Here is a 14,720-nt window from a genome sequence, read left to right on the forward strand (position 1 = left end):
AATGAGGACTGCCACCCCCATGTTGGGAACCCTCTTGATGATTTTGGTGATGGTGTCTTGAGAGGTGGCCGAACCTGTGGAGAACAGATGGCAGATAGGCGGAGAAATCACTTTCCAAAATATGTAATTTATCTTTTAGGTAAAGGTAAAGGGACCCCTGACAGTTAGGTGCAGTCTCGGACGACTCTGGGGTTGCAGCGCTCATCTCGCTTTACTGGCTGAGGGAGCCAGTGTACAGCTTCCGGGTCATGTGGCCAGCATGACTAAGCCGCTTCTGGCGAACCAGAGCAGCACGCAGAAACGCCGTGTACCTTCCCACTGGAGCGGTACCTATTTATCTACTTGCACTTTGACGTGCTTTCGAACTGCTAGGTTGGCAGGAGCAGGGACTGAACAATGGGAGCTCACCCCATTGCGGGGATTCTGATTGGCATGTCCTAGGCTCTGTGGTTTAACCCGCAACGCCACTCGCGTCCCAATATATCTTTTAAGACATAGTTGTTTCCCAAGTTGGTGAGGAATATATATTAATAAACATTCAACACCTCCCTTCCTTCATGATGTCAGTGTGATGTCAAGCAGACAGCTGAACTGCTGCTGAACCGTCACTCTTCTCATGCAGAGGGGCAGGATAGGAATCCTGTCATGGTGTCATTACAAATATAAAATAGATTTTAATTACATGTGGCATCTTACAAAAAGCGTACAGAGAAAACAGATGCAAGCCAGCAACCTTGGGACATGACTTGCCTGCTGTAGGTCTCTGGTTCTGCTGCAGATTAGGACAGACAAGTGAGACAGGTGTTCCTGTGACTTAGCCAAAGGAAGACCTGCATTTGTTTTTAAAAAATCCTGATATGTTAGTTATGCAAGAGCTTGCAGAGCATGTTATGTAAAGAAATTTGGGGGGTGCCAAGTCACAGGATGCATGCAGAGGAGGGCAGCCAAGATGATAAAGGGTATGAAGGCAAGTCTTGTGAGGAACAGTTGAAGGCGTTCGTTAGGTAGGTTTAGTCTGGAGAAGGGAAGGCTAATAGGTGATAGCACAGCCATCTTCAAATGGCTGCCTCTTGAGATACTGAAGGACTGATTGTCACATGGAAGATGGAGCAAGATTTTCCCCCCTGGGTTCCATTAAAGTACAAATTCTCACACATTATTATACACGTTATTGTGTGCCCTGATTATAAGCTATATTATATGAGTAATATGTTATACATGTAATTTATGTGCATCTACACTCCAGGTTTCCTAAAATAACCACCACACAAAAATGTGAAAAGACCATAACAATGCATTGATGGCGAGAAGACACAAGAGAAAACATCATTACAGTTACAAAGTGTACATTTCAGTGATGCTTACAAAGAACCATGTAGCACAAAAGAATTACTAGTGTACTGCAGAATGCTGTAAGCAGCTGAGAAGAGATAGGCTTCCACATCATGTCCTGTTTCAGATATCTTCCTCTGAAAGCAACACCACTAGGAGGACACCAGAAATATTTACAGTATCTCTCCAAAGAAGTTACTTGATTCCAAGAGGACAAGGCCTCTGCAAGGTCCACATTATAAACCTGAAGTCTTGAAGTCCTCCCAATCGTGAAAAGACTTTATTTGCGGAGTGAGCAAAGGTTGGAGAAATAGCTGTTTCCTCTGGTTAGGGCTGCTTCTTAGGATCTTCTGGCTGTTTCACATTTACTACAGTGCTTCAGTGTGTGAGGTGAAAGTTGGCCTATTTCCAGTTGTGGAACCAATGACAGAACCTGTGAAAACTTTTCAGGAAATGGCTATGGCACTGAACGCCCCTCCCCTCTCTTTGGGAGCCTGCCCATTTACCCCCGTCTCCAAAGGATTAAACGAAGGACTAATTACTTCATTGGCTGTTCCGACAGAGAAATGTGTCAAAAGTTTCAGGAGGTGGTGAAAATGTAGTTTTATTCGTTTGTCTGACATTTCTCAATGCTGCAGTCTCCACGATGTGCCCACAGCTGCCAGGCTCAAGGAGGAACTGGCTCATGGCTTTGATCTATGGTGCTTGTAGAGCCTCCAGAGAGGAAGTCCTAACCCCTGGCCTTTGAGGGAAGCACTGAGGGTTTGTTCCAAAATTCCTCCTCCCACAGATTACAGTTCTTTCGGTGTGGTTAATTAAAGCCCTGTTACAAAACCAAGCAGGCAAAGGGGGCAGAGGAGGGGACATTTGACGCCATGAACATTTACCTCATTAAGCAACGTGTGCCAAGCAGACACACATGCACATCTTCAGAGAGGTTGTGCTTCTGCCAAAAGCTACCTATTAAAATGCAAACTACACTAATGAAGTCTTCTTGGCAGTGGGGTTATATTTACAGTTAGGCATGGCAAGAGGGGTTTTACAATGACCATTTAAAAAACCAACAACCCACCGGGAGTTGTAAAATGTTTGCCAAACTTAGTAGTGCAAGATTTCTCAAGGTCGCTCATGGAAACGAGGACTTGCTTCCATTTCATGGTTAGAGGGTGTGCCTCTGCGACACCTGAGTAACAGATTGTCCAGGCATCTAACTCAAAGACCTCCTAAAACAATTTAGCCATACTTCCAAAATTTTCCTCATTTGGATTTCTCACTGGATGTTTAAAGTTTCAAAATGTCTGGTCTCCTCCCATCCTGCAAAACAGCAGGACTAATGAATGTGAATTCTCCATTGTTCTAATACCTGTTCTAATAGCTAGTTCAGGTGCCAACAGAAATGGGTCCAAAGTGAGGCTACTGAGAAAGGAATTAGCAGAAGTGCATATGGAACTCTCTCCCACAGGGGCAGAGATGGCCCCTAACTTGGATGGCTTTAAAAAAGGATTAGATAAATTCATGGAGGAATACTAGCCATGATGGCAGAGGCAGCCATGCTTCTGATTCTAGGGACTGGGCGCAGGGGAGAGGGCTGCTCTTGGGCTCAAATCCTGCTTTCAAGTTTCCCAATGGTATCTGGATGGCCAATGCCAGAACAGGGCGCTGCACTAGGTGGGTCTGATCCAGAAGGCTCTTTTTATGCTCAGAGGAATGCTGACATTTGCAGAAATACTGCATTGGAGGAAAAAATGAGGGACAACCCTCTTCGCCTCCCCTCCCCCTTAAAAAACCCTCAGACAAGGACTAAACATACTCAGTAGCAATGAAGGTTGAGAATCAATTGGAAAAGAAAATTGAAATCTGGGAGGTGGGAGGGAAGACTGTAATGACCTGCTGGAGGAGGGTGCAGCTACTGGGCTAGAACTATGGAAAGGGGGAAGGAGAAGAAGGTGAGGATGTGCTGCAATACTTTGCTGCAGTTCCCACTTGACCTTTTTATATGTCTGAATTTTGCATACTGGACTTGCACAACACGTACCATCCATTTGAAGGCCTGCATCTTTCTCCCTTCCACTTGCATTGCCCATGTGGATAGCCTTTAATCCCTTGATAGTCCTCATTAGCACACACAGGACACAGCAGGGCTGCCTTCTCAGGACTGATCAGCTCACTCATGGGACTCGTCTTAAAACTTGGGGTGTCTAGGGGGGCATCCCCATAACACATTTTTATCTGTTGCACCTAAATGCTAAAAGTTAGACTCTGTTTTGATGGGTAGGACCTTAAACACCAAATCTTTCTCTTGAGCAGAGAAATGTAAACGGAGAAAAGAATTTGAGGGTTCTTGATAGTACTAGGTAAAACCAAGCACTAAAGCTTCTGAACATTCAGTCTTTAGATTTTTGACAATTTTTGATCAGTGGTCTCCGGTAGGAAAAGCAAGGGAAATTTGTTCCCTAGAAATACTTCTTCATACACAAGATAGTAGTGATAGTTTTAGAGCCAGCCCACAGATGAGGCAGCGCGAATGAGCCGACTCAGGCAGTGAAAACCTAAGAGGAGGTACATTGCCCACCCTCCCACCCCCACCACCGCAGCTCTGCTTTGCCAATCTGGGGGGGGGGGCAGAGAGAGGGACCAGCAGCAAAGCTCTGCAGGATGCCTCCCTTCACCAAGTCAGGGAGAGGAGAGATGTTCTGCCACCCAGCGTTGCCACCAGGAGAGGAGGGAGGGGGAAGCCCTTGCAAAGCCTCACAATTTTGCCTCAGGCTAACAACGTCTCAAAATCTCAAAATCAGGCTAAAACCATCCCAATGAAAAGGAAATGCAAGAAAGCAAAGTGGCTGTCCAACGAGGCCTTACAAATAGCGGGGGAGAGAAGGCAAGCAAAATGCGAGGGAGATAGTGAAAGATACAGGAAATTGAATGCAGATTTCCAAAGAATAGCAAAGAGAGACAAGAAGGCCTTCTTAAACGAGCAATGCAAAGAAATAGAGGAAAACAATAGAATGGGAAAAACCAGAGATCTGTTCAAGAAAATTGGAGATATGAAAGGAACATTTTGTACAAAGATTACCATAATAAAAGACAAAAGTGGAAAGGACCTAACAGAAGCAGAAGACATCAAGAAGAGGTGGCAAGAATATACAGAGGAATTATACCAGAAAGATATGGATGTCTCGTACACCCCAGATAGTGTGGTTGCTGACCTTGAGCCAGACATCCTGGAGAATGATGTCAAATGGGCCTTAGAAAGCACTGCTAATAACAAGGCCAGTGGAAGTGATGATATTCCAGCTGAACTATTTAAAATTTTAAACAATGATGCTGTCAAGGTGCTACACTCAATATGCCAGCAAATTTGGAAAACTCAGCAGTGGCCAGAGGACTGGAGAAGATCAGTCTACATTCCAATCCCAAAGAAGGGCAGTGCCAAAGAATGCGCCAACCACCGCACAATTGCATTCATTTCACACGCTAGCAAGGTTATGCTTAACATTTTACAAGGCAGGCTTAAGCAGTATGTGGACCGAGAACTCCCAGTAGTGCAAGCTGGATTTCGAAGGGGCAGATGAACCAGAGACCAAATTGCAAACATGCGCTGGATTATGGAGAAAGCTAGAGAGTTCCAGAAAGATATCTACTTCTGCTTCATTGACTATGCAAAGGCCTTTGACTGTGTTGACCACAGCAAACTATGGCAAGTTCTTAAAGAAATAGGAGTGCCTGATCACCTCATCTGTCTCCTGAGAAATCTCTATGTGGGACAAGAAGCTACAGTTAGAACTGGATATGGAACAACTGATTGGTTCAAAATTGGGAAAGGAGTACGGCAAGGCTGTATATTGTCTCCCTGCTTATTTAACTTATATGCAGAATTCATCATGCGAAAGGCTGGGCTGGATGAATCCCAAGCCGGAATTAAGATCGCCGGAAGAAATATCAACAACCTCAGATATGCAGATGACACAACCTTGATGGCAGAAAGTGAGGAGGAATTAAAGAACCTTTTAATGAGGGTGAAAGAGGAGAGTGCAAAATATGGTCTGAAGCTCAACATAAAAAAAACGAGGATCATGGCCACTGGGCCCATCACCTCCTGGCAAATAGAAGGGGAAGAAATGGAGGCAGTGAGAGATTTTACTTTCTTGGGCTCCATGATCACTGCAGATGGTGACAGCAGTCACGAAATTAAAAGACGCCTGCTCCTTGGGAGAAAGGCGATGGCAAACCTAGATAGCATCTTAAAAAGCAGAGACATCACCTTGCCAACAAAGGTCCGTATAGTTAAAGCCATGGCTTTCCCAGTAGTGATGTATGGAAGTGAGAGCTGGACCATCAAGAAGGCTGATCGCCGAAGAATTGATGCTTTTGAATTATGGCGCTGGAGGAGACTCTTGAGAGTCCCCTGGACTGCAAGAAGATCAAACCTCTCCATTCTGAAGGAAATCAGCCCTGAGTGATCACTGGAAGGACAGATCGTGAAGCTGAGGCTCCAATACTTTGGCCACCTTATGAGAAGAGAAGACTCCCTGGAAAAGACCCTGATGTTGGGAAAGATGGAGGGCACAAGGAGAAGGGGACGACAGAGGACGAGATGGTTGGATATTGTTTGCGAAGCTACAAACATGATTCTGACAATACTTCGGGAAGCAGTGGAAGACAGGAGTGCCTGGCATGCTCTGGTCCATGGGGTCACAAAGAGTCGGACACGACTAAACAACAACAACAACAACAACAACAACAACAACAACAACAACAACAACAACAACAACAACAACAACAACGTCTCAAGCTGCCCCGGAATCTGTAGAAATGATTCCCTTATCAGAGGAAATTAAGACTTTACAATGCAAGGGCCCTGCTGGATTTAAGAGCATAAGAAGAGCCTGTGGGATCAGGCCAATGGCCCATCTCACCCAGGATCCAGTTCTCAACCTGGCCAACCAGATGCCTCTATTGAGAAGCCAGCAAGCAGGATTCAAGCCACACACTCCTCTCCTGTGTCCCCAGCAACTGGTATTCAGATGTTACAACTTGCTTCCCAATGCGGCCAGACAGATGCTTTTTAATAGAAAAACATAGCCCCACTGGATGAAATGAGGGTCCACCGCATCAGGCCTCCCATTTCCCCCAACAGGGTACCTCTAGGAAGCCCACAAGCAGGGCCTTTCCTGCAGCAGCCCCTCATTGGTTCACTGCCTTTGCACAGTCAATGTTTTATTTATGAGCCACAACATACCATATTTTTCGCACCATAGGACGCACCGGACAATAGGACGCACTTTGTTTTAGAGGGGGAGAACAAGAAAAAAAAATTCTCCCCCTCTCTGCCCAGCGCCCCTTCAGTGAAGTGGCAGGAGGCGCTGCACAGAGAGGGGGAGAACTTTCCCCCTCTTGTTTTCCCGCTCTAAAACAAGGTGCCGTTTAAGGTGCGTTCAGGCCTTGGAAGCCTGGAGAGCGAGAGGGGTCGGTGTGCACTGACCCCTCTCGCTCTCCAGGCTTCAGGTTCCTTTCGACCTGTTCTTTGGGGCTGATGGGGGGGGAAGCCCACCGCCAGCCCCAAAGAGCAGGTCAGGGAGCAGCGGAAAGGCACAGCGGAGAGGCTCCTGCCATAGCCGCGCGTCACCTCTCCAGCTGGGAGAGGGTCGCGGGAGGCTGCTTTAGCCCCGCGCGCGCTCTCCCGGCTGGGGAGGTGACGCGCTGCTATAGAGGCTCCTGCCATAGCTGCGTGTCACCTCTCCAGCTGGGAGAGGGTTGCGGGAGGCTGCTTTAGCCCCGCGCACGCTCTCCCGGCTGGGGAGGTGACGCGCTGCTATAGAGGCTCCTGCCATAGCTGCGTGTCACCTCTCCAGCTGGGAGAGGGTTGCGGGAGGCTGCTTTAGCCCCGCGCGTGCTCTCCCGGCTGGGGAGGTGACGCGCTGCTATAGAGGCTCCTGCCATAGCTGCGTGTCACCTCTCCAGCTGGGAGAGGGTCGCGGGAGGCTGCTTTAGCCCCGCGCGCGCTCTCCCGGCTGGGGAGGTGACGCGCTGCTATAGAGGCTCCTGCCATAGCTGCGTGTCACCTCTCCAGCTGGGAGAGGGTCGCGGGAGGCTGCTTTAGCCCCACGCACGCTCTCCCGGCTGGGGAGGTGACGCGCTGCTATAGAGGCTCCTGCCATAGCTGCGTGTCACCTCTCCAGCTGGGAGAGGGTCGCGGGAGGCTGCTTTAGCCCCGCGCACGCTCTCCCGGCTGGGGAGGTGACACGCTGCTATAGAGGCTCCTGCCATAGCTGCTTGTCACCTCTCCAGCTGGGAGAGGGTCGCGGGAGGCTGCTTTAGCCCCCCCGTGCGCTCTCCCGGCTGGAGAGGTGACACGGGGCTGTAGAGGTTCCTGCCATAGCCGCGCATCACCTCTCCAGCTGGGAGAGGGTCGCGGGGCTATGGTGTCTTCGCTCCATAGGACGCACACACATTTCCCCTTCATTTTTGAAGGGGAAAAAGTGCGTCCTATAGAGCGAAAAATACGGTACATTTAAAGCACGACGATGACGCTTTAAACAGTCAGGAATTCTGGGAGCTGTAGTTTGTTAAGGGTGCCAGGAGATGTTAGGAGGCCCCTTATCCCCTCACAGAGCTACAATTCTCAGAGTTCCCTGGGAAGAGGGATTGATTTGTCAACCACTCTGAGAACTGTACCTCTGGGAACCTTCCTTTCTTTAAGCCACCTGCTCTTCAGCTCAAAAACTAAGGAGGAATGTGTCTTTTGAACCCTGATCATGTTCTAAAGATTGATTAAAGAATACAAACAGCTTTGCAGGCTGCTGATGTCTCTGCTCAAGCCCCTGAGCTTGTGCCTGGCTACACTAGGCGTGCACAAAAGGGAATCTTGGAGCAGCAATCAGCCCCCTCCCCCTGCCGAGGCAGCCAAGTGTTTGTTAAGCCTCTTGCTCATGTCAAACCTTTGGCTTCTGTTTCAGCTTTGGCAAGATGGAGCACGTAGAATTGCCACGCTAATAAATTACAAAAATGAAACACACAGAGAGAGGAAGACTAAATTTAGAAGCTGATTCTGTAAAAGAAAAATGTGAAAATTCTTGACCAATGGGAAAGCAAAGTTATTTCAAGACCAGGCAATTTCTGGGCAATCATGAGTTTGGGGAGGGAGATTAATGTGGGGAGATTTGTTTACAACATTTGCGTCCTCTAAGGAGCTCAAGGTGGAAACATGGTCCTCACTTCCATTGTTTATCCTCACAACAACCCTGTGAGGCAGGTTGGAGTAAGAGCAAGGGATGACAGAGGTGTGAACAGACGTCCCCCAGGACACATCAGAAATACAGCTCTTCTTTGCCTGAGGACACATCTCCCACATTTTGTTCAAGGATTTTCCTTCAAGACATTCTATGACCTTATGGAAATTCAGCCAATGTCCCACCACGTCCCAGCCACCTCCACCCCATAAAGCCACCCTAAGAGAGTCACCATTAAACACATTAAAACAAATGTTAAGACAAACAGCAGCAGCAGCAATATACCCTTTTGTCAGTGGAAACAGTAAACAGAGTTGGACCTGCATATATCCCTGGGGAAGGAATGCCACAGAGTGGGTTCTACAATAAAGAACATTTGATTCAATGTCCAGGCAGATTTTGCTTATGGAAATGAAAAGATGAGGAGCAAGACCTCTCCGGCTGATCTAACAAAATAGGGAAATATATTCAGGTGGGCCCTAAAATAGTCTGTTCAAGATTTTGAACATTTTGAACATTTTAAAAGTGCGTGCCTACTGCTTGCTGATCATCCCTGTACCTTCACTAGGCAGAAGATTAGAAGATGCAAAGCAATTTGATTCTTAGAAGTTTATTTTGTGTGCTTGCTAGATCATTTGCTTATTTGTTTTCATTTTTGGACTGTGTGTCTTCCCATAAGATCCCATAGCAGTTCATAACATAATCAGATGAAACACAACATCACAAAACAATATTTAAAACAATAAAAAACCTTCTGATGCGAACACATTACAAGCATAAGCACTTCCTGTATGGCAGCAGGCTAAAGAATCGCTGCTGGGCTCCACAGAAGTTTTTTCTCTTAAAAGCCTGAAGCAAAAGGTACGTTGTCATTTGACAGGGCTGGCCCAAGGAGAAATGCTGCCCAAGACAGAACCACAAATGATCCCTGGTCCTCTTGTAGGAATGGGAGAACAAAATCAGTTTGGTATGATTTAGTAAGAATTCACACTTCCCAAAACAATATAATATCCTTTGAAATTCATGCTTCTCCAGATTTCGTGATGCAGTTCTCCAGACAAAGAGCAGGCACAAAGATACGTATATTAAAAGAAAATGTGTATTAAAATGCATGCATGTGATGGCCTGGGATTCGGACTCGGAGGCTGAACCTGAGGAATCCCAGCCTGCACAGGATTCCCCGCCTCCAGAACCAGCTGAGCCGGGGCTGGGGCCTGAGCCTGAAGGGTCCTCACCTGTGCTGGGTCCTCAGGTGCAGGCGCCAGCTGAGTCTGCTCTGGCTCCTGAGGTGATGGAGGACCCATTGCCTGCAGGCGCTCCACTCTCAGCCCCGTCAGGGGAAGCTGAGGTTGCCTCTGAGTCCGGTAATCCTCCAGCCTCTCCTGAGCTGCAGAGGCTCAGGGCAGAGAGGCGGAGAGAACTAAGTTTTCGCAAGAGGAGTGCTTGCCTCCAGGCCAGGAGAGGCGAGTCACCTGTGGACCGGGGCCGCCCTATGCCTCGGGGCAGATAAAAGCCAGCCCCAGTCCCAGGTTGCGGGAGCAACATTGTTGGAAGCCAGTTCCTGCCTGCACCCTGTCCTGCTCTTCTACAAAGGTTCCTGACCTCATCCGACTCCCTGCCTTGGACCCTGCTTCAGCTTTGACGGACAGCCTCCATACCGTACCCTCGACCTTGGACTGGAATCAGACCTTGCCGCATGGTTAGCCCTTGGGACCAGCACAATGTATATGTGAAAACAACATGCAGAAATGAATTTTATTAAGGAAATCTGCTTGCAAAAATGTTTATGCTCAGCAAAATTGCATTCAGGAACATGTACATTAGGAGGAACATATGCTAAAATGCTGGTAAATTTTCATGAGGACGTTCTAAAATAAAAAATTAAACATCGGAACCAATGCAGGAATGTGGAGAAATGAACTCAATATCACCTTATTTGTCCAATCTTGAGTTGTTGTTGTTGTTGTTAGGAAAATTCCTAAGCAGATAAAGCTGGGAATGTTCACAAAAGCAATGCACAATCTATTGAGCCCATAGCACCTCCTTTGAAAGTTACTGGCCTTCTGAGTCAGGCCGATGTGCTGGAATAATGTGAGGTGATGGCTCCATCCTTGAGTCCTTGATTAACTTTGCTTTCCATCAAAGCGCTGCTTGTCAATGACCAACACAATAGCTAATTAGGGAGGCCATTGGGGTTAGCTAAATGGCAATAATGCCTCTCTCTATGTGTCGCACCACCTTTTTTATTTTGCAAATAGCAAGTCAGCCTCAGAAAACTTGAAACCTGCGTTCAGGTACAGGTGTGAGATGCAGATCAAAGGAACTGTTCCATTTGCTGCAACATGGTTTACAGAGCTGGGCCTTATGGCCACAGCCAATCTTTATGGAGAAAGAGAAAGGAGAAGGGGCAGGCAAGAGTGGACAAAAGTCTTTGTCAATTCTTCAAGTAACTAATGGAAAGGAGTTCTAGTAGAGATGTTTCAATTGCACAAAAGCCGAATTCAATTCTGTATGAAGTAGGACACTGGTGAGAGCCAACTCAAGATATTTGGGTGTCTCCTGCAACCCCTGCCAGGGAAGAAGGGGCGAGTGAAGATCAGTATCAGGAACAAGTGAATGATAAAGATCTACATTGGGATCTGCCTCCTGAGGCTGTCACCTCGTCTTGCCTCCCTGGCATTGATCCAATAGAAAACTTAGTTGATTAATTGCATGCATTGCAGTTTATTAACCAAAGGTTTGATTTGGGTAAAAATGATTTTGCTGAAGTACATAGCATACTTTAAGACAATGCATGCATTTCTCATAGAACACAGAGCAAATATTGTGTTGTTTTGTATAATTATGCTTCCAACTTAAGAAAATTTGTTCACCCTAACTACAAGGTTTGACTGGAAAGTTCAGTGAAAGGTCACAGAAATCAGACAGCAAGAAATATTCGAACATACAATCGGCATCAGAAACCCACAAAATGCTCACAATTGTGTACAGAGATGAGGCTGTAACTCGAAAGACAGCGTGTGAGTGAAGGGCTGCAAACCATCCAAGGTGACCCTCAGTCTGGCAGACCGTCCACAAGCAGAACAGTTGCAAATGTTGACAGCGTTCGTGAGTTATTGATGCAGGATCGGCCGAATGACGGCAAAAGCCTTGCACATTCTGCGTGAAATCATTACTGAGGTTACTGAGTTGTTCCACCCTCCATATTCTCCCAATCTAGCCCCACCGAATTTATTTATTTTCCCCCCAGAACTGAAATCTGCATTGAAAGGGCACAGATTTTCCAACATTTCACACGTCCAAGCTGCTGTGACGAGGGAACTGAAAGCAGTATGAAAAGAGGACTTCTCCAGAAGTTTCCAACAGTTCTGCGAACGTTGTCAATGGTGAATCGTATCAGAGGCCTATAAGGCATGTATGTTCAAATATTTCTCACTGTCCAATTTCTGTGACCATTTACTGAACTTTCTGGTCACACCTTATATTTGTATTGCAAGTTTTATTCCCACCCCAAGCTCCACAAGCAAGGAGCTAGTCACTTTTCCTCATTTCCACTGGGGGCTCTTTTAACAGTCCTCCAAAGAAACACCATGGCAGTTACAATGGGCAATTGGAGTTTAGAGAAACTTCTGAGTGGTTGCTCCATTTCAGAGATGGGAAAATTGAGGCTGGGCCAGAGAAGCAAAGAGTTTAGTGGGTAAATGCTTGCTTAGGGATTGAATGCTTCAAGGGGGAAGGGTGGAGAGTGAAGATGGAAACATCTTACTATGCATTTCAGAGGTTATCCTCTGCTTCAAGAGGAGCATGTAGACATTCCTGGGTCTCCTGGTTAACCAGTGCAAAAAGTCTTTGGACAAAACCTCTGTGCTCTGGGCCAGACCACACAGAGCAACCCTGCAAGGAGCTGCCGGTGGGAAAGCTGAAATATCAGTGCAAATAAAGGGCTGCATCTGGAGAAAAATATCTGAACTCAGGCAAGCCACTGGCTGCATCTCCCTTCCTGCCAGTGAAAATAGTTTTTTAGCAAAGGTCTGAAGGATAATTGATACTTCACAAAATAAACTGCCCTGTTTGAATAGGCATCTGAATCACGTTGATGGCTTATAATGCAATTCTGTGCACATTTGCTTGGAAATTGTTTACCTGAGACTTGAATGCTTTTTTAAAAAAAAATGTATTGACATTTTACGTCCCTGGTCTGCAGCTCAGTGGCAGAGCATTATTTTAATTATTTTAATTATTTGGTTTCTTTTGCAACAAGAGATACAGAGAAAACTAAACCTGAAATCAAGGCAATTCACAAATATTAGAGCATCTGCTTTGCGTGCAGGAAGTCCCTGGTTCATTCACCAGCATCTCCAGGTCCTGCCTGAAACCCTGAAGGGCTGCTGCCAGTCAGTGTAGACAATACTGAGCTACATGGACCAAATGGCCCAATTCAGTAAAAGGCAGCAGTGCTCCTGTGTTCATAGCCACAACCTTGAGAGACCTTCTTAAAGCTCAAAAGTGGTGTGGGATAGTTTTATAATTTAAAAAAATTAATGTCTCCTTACGTTCAGTAGGGCTTTCCTCCTGCTAAAACAATCTGGATGGGATGGATACTGCAGCCCTAGTGGAGCATGACCTCCCTGATTTCTGTTTGCAATTGTGGGAGATGTACTCTTAAAAATTCAAAAAGGCAGAGTAGATTATTTATTATTATTACTATTATTATTAATCACTTCATCTTGCCCAAGGTAACCCAAAGTGACTTACAACCAAATGGGTAAGTGGCTCTGTAAGGAAAACAGACTCTGCATGAGGTGAGCGGGGGGGGGGTGCATTCCACAACCCAGAAGGCTCTCACCTGCCTCACCTGATACAGAGGTAGGGATCCTGGAGAAGGAAGGGTCTCCGAGGAGATCCAGATTGGTTGCACTGTAAACTTTGCTTGCCCTTTCTGTGCTCACAAAGGCAGTCTACAGTCAAGGGATTTCTTTCTGGCAATTGAGAGGTTCTTTTTTGGTCAAGGTAAGCCAGATGTTCCAACTTTGCTAGCTCTGTCCTCCCCTGATTTATAGTCCCTGCCACCAAACAATCCTAGGAGTAAAAAGCGGCTCCACATTCCATGTCTGCTTGGCCTAGGAAGAAAAGCACAGGCTAGCGGGGGGGGGGGGTGAGTTTGCCCCTGGGGTTCCATGTAAAGGAGTCGTTCAGAAGCCAAGGTGCAGCCTTGAGATAGTTGCAGAAGGCTATGGAAAACAAGGACAAAGTAGAGTTCAGCCCCTAATGAGGTATGAAGATGCTGCCAGATTTCTGCTGGAAATTGTTTTTAATTGAGCTGAAGTTGATTTTCCACTAAACCACTTAACAAACTGTTCAGGGCCATTAGAACAAAATGCAAAGAGCTCCAAAAAGGTTATCTCCAAACGGAAGGAATGGGCAGCAAAGCGGCAAATACAAATCTATATAAACAAGTGTTAACTGAAGCACAGGGTTGGTTTTTTCTTTCTTTCTTCATTTCACATATATGCTCATAGGAACTAGTAGTGACTGACCAGGAGTGAGACCTTGGGGTCATATTTAATTCTTACTTGTTTCATTGCATTTACATTCCCCCTTTTCTCCAAGAAGCTCCAGGTGGTGTACATGGTTTTCTCTCTCCTCATTTGATCCCCACAACCCTGTGAGGTAGGTTAGGCCAAGAAGCAGTGACTGGCCCCAATGGGCTTCATGGCCAAGATTTGGACCCTGGTCTCCCAGGCCCCAGTCCGACACCCAAACCATTGTTGCACACTGGCTCTCAATGAAAATGCTGACTGAGTGCGAGTCAGCTGTAGAAAAAGCAAATTCCATGCTAGGGGTCATGAGGAAGGAACTGAAAATAAAGCTACCAATATCAATAAAGGTGACAACTTCTCAGGGGTCCAGAGCAGCAGAGCAGACCCTCTGCCACCCTCAGAAGCTCAGGTGATTGTGGTGGTGGTGGTGCATTCTCTGCATCAGCCCCAACAAAGGGGTGTTTGGCAACTTCATTATACAGGTTTTTTTGGCAAATACTTTGGCAAATAGTTTGGAAAATTTGAAGAGAGATTTTGCTCAATTCAGCTGGTAAGATCAGTTTTTCACAAGGCACAGCCATGAAATAACGAGAAAAGCTCTCATACCTGGAGGGAATTG

This window comes from Podarcis bocagei, assembly GCF_964188305.1.
Source record: "Podarcis bocagei genome assembly, chromosome: 14".
Classification (NCBI taxonomy): Eukaryota; Metazoa; Chordata; class Lepidosauria; order Squamata; family Lacertidae; genus Podarcis; species Podarcis bocagei.